The 2869-nt window shown below is 30.7% G+C and overlaps 1 pseudogene; it reads right to left on the bottom strand.

Annotated features, from left to right (window-relative positions):
• Positions 1–2427: 2427 nt before the first annotated feature.
• On the bottom strand, positions 2428–2561 carry LOC115834605 (annotated as a pseudogene).
• Between the last annotated feature and the right edge of the window lie 308 nt (positions 2562–2869).

Raw genomic sequence — 2869 nt, 5'->3', positions numbered from 1 at the left:
CCACTCATATTACAATACCCTTCTTATAGTCTTCAAATTTAAATCATGTCCCACTTTCTGCAAGATAATTCTAATTTCTCCCTCACAGATTGTTCAAGATTGTTCTCCCCATCTCCTAAGCCAGGCATTTAAAACATCTTGTGTGTACTGGTCTGGATGCAGCATCTGTTTGAGGGATTCCAACCTCAGTGATGAATTTGATCTCATGTTATCTTTGTTGATCCCACCCCAAGGCAGTCTGTGTCTCCTTTAGAAGGATTGAATGTTCTGTGTTATGAGGAAGTCTGAGGTGCTAAACTCATCCCCTGTTCATGAGTCAAATTGTAGATATATTCATGCTGCTTTCTTTGGACGCTACTCTTGTGTTCTCATAGCAACATAAAAAGCTGATGGAGCCAAAGAGTTAGATGTATTTTACTAATTATCTAAACTGACTATGGATAAATAATTTAATGATGTAGGTTTAAGCTACATTAAAATTCCTTTTAATGTAATACCTCTGAACAATGACTAATATATTTCTCTGTTAATAAATGGATAATATAAGAAGAAGTGTTTCTTGTATAAGGAAATCAGAGCACCAGATATATTCTGTATCTGGTATTTGTCTTGCATTTTTGTTTTTTCTTCTCTATCATCATATTATTTAATATAAATCTTGCTTTCATTGTTATAATTTATATCCTAAGTCCTCTCACAATCTGGATATAAAGGCTTTTTGTTTTGTAAAGATTTTTTTTACCTACCGCTGCTTACAAATTGAAGCAAAACCCAAACTGAGAGCTGAGAGAAATGTTTCAGCCTCTGGTAATGAATATTTAGATGTTTTGTTTCTGAAACATTTTAAAAAATAATTATAATTTATGGCTTTACTTGAAACATCTAAAAAGAGAAATATATAAGGTTTTGTTAATGTTTTATTTCAGTTAGTTATTTCATTTGGGAAGAGATGGTCACATATCATAAATTGTTAAGCTCTGTGTACTTTATTTTGAAGTTTTCAGCACAGATAAATATCTATGTATTATTAAAGTTGGATATGGTCCTTTAGCCCATGTATCTGCAGCTCATCTCAGTGACAGCCAATGTTTAAATAAATAATATTATCTCTATCCAGAGTTTTGAAATCTGTTCATATTTAAGACATAAAGCATATTTTCCATCTTCTTACCTTTACAACATTCACTATAATTAATTTATTTTATTACTTATACTTTTTTACTTCTGTGAAAATTTATTATATTTATATAGCAATAGGGATACCTCTAATGAGACTTATAAGTAATTCTGAAATCATGCAATGACACTTCACTGCATGTTGTATTATGGTTTTAAGTTTTTTTCTATTCTAGGATGGATCATACCCAAAAAGGAGATTTCACAGAAATGGCAGCAAAGCTTCCCATGACAGATTGGATATCGCATGTTCAGCAGAATCTCTTTGTCTTGATACGTAGCTTTAGAAAAGCCAATTGCCTCTAGAATGTGAAAAGAGAAATCTCTAAGAGAAAACTTTTAAAAACTTCAAGTCCTTTGAAGATCTAACACTTAAAATGTTTATCACAAAAATTTTTCGGACACCCTATCACTTTTTTATTTTCCTATACTCACACAATTATAAGAAACTGTGATGGACCAAATGTATGTATCAGTTAGACACATTTAAGATAACTGAAACCGAAGCTCTACTAAATTTGTAAGAAAAATAAGACCAAACAAAAAGCTTACTTTTGAAATGGAGATTTCTCAAACAAGATATTTTCTGTTTCCAAAATTTACTCTCAATCTAAAATAAACCTTAGATCTTAGTTGTAAATATTAGAAACTTGTCTGAATCTAGACCCCACAGTTAAGGAAAATTCCCTATAATTTTTATGGACCATCTCTGAAATCCCTATGTTTCCTCAGAGAAATTATGTCCAAAATAGTGTAACTTCTTAAAATATCTTAAATAGTTCTTCTGGTTTATTCCAATGAGTATTTAAACCTGCACAATTATCTATCATCAAAAATCAAATGAAACAAAAATTGTAAAAGTAATTGTACCGTAAATATTTTGTAACATGGAAATATATGAAAGGAAAATAATGGAAAACTCCAAAAATTATGCTTACTATCTATCAAATGCTATTATTTTCCATACTTACAATTAAATAAATAAAATTTTTTATTAGTAAAGATGCTCAGACAGCAGTCTTCTGGTGTCTTTTGTATGCTTCCTTCACCAGAGGCAAGCTGTACCTGAATTTAATGTATTTAGAAACTATGCTTGTTCTATGTGCCTTGTTCTATGTATCTATAAATGTTCTATATATCTGTAAAAATTATTTGAAATAGCTGTTTATGCTTTCCAAACTTTATATTAAAGTAGCAACATACTGCAACTCAACATTATTGCATAGCGATTATTAATTTTGATGTAAGATTATTTAAAGAATCCCTAGTTTATTTCCCACATTTGGGGAAATCACAGGGGTCAGCACATCCGGAGTGCAACGGATAAGCATCGCCCTGGGAAAACCACCTTCGTGATCATAGTATCTTCCCTGCCAGGTAAGTATAAGAATCCCTAGTTTATTTCAACAGCATATGAGCATTCCGCTTATGATGCTATCAATATATAAAATTATTTCCAATGAAAGGATATTTTATATACATTTATAATATATGTTTTATTATTTGTTATTGAAAATAATGCTGTAATAAACATTTTTGAACACGAGTCCATGTGGTTATTTCTAGAATTTCTGAAGGATATACCCTTCAGAGAAATATGAGTGGAATGACTGTCTTGCAAATTTACCCAATGATGATAAGTTGCTTTCCAAAGAATTTGTAAACTTTCATCCCTCATATTAGTATGTGATAG

The sequence above is a fragment of the Nomascus leucogenys genome, chromosome 3 (genome assembly GCF_006542625.1).
Source record: "Nomascus leucogenys isolate Asia chromosome 3, Asia_NLE_v1, whole genome shotgun sequence".
NCBI classification, from domain to species: domain Eukaryota; kingdom Metazoa; phylum Chordata; class Mammalia; order Primates; family Hylobatidae; genus Nomascus; species Nomascus leucogenys.
The sequence above is the reverse complement of the archived record's forward strand: the minus strand, read 5'-3'. Positions and strand labels throughout refer to the sequence as shown.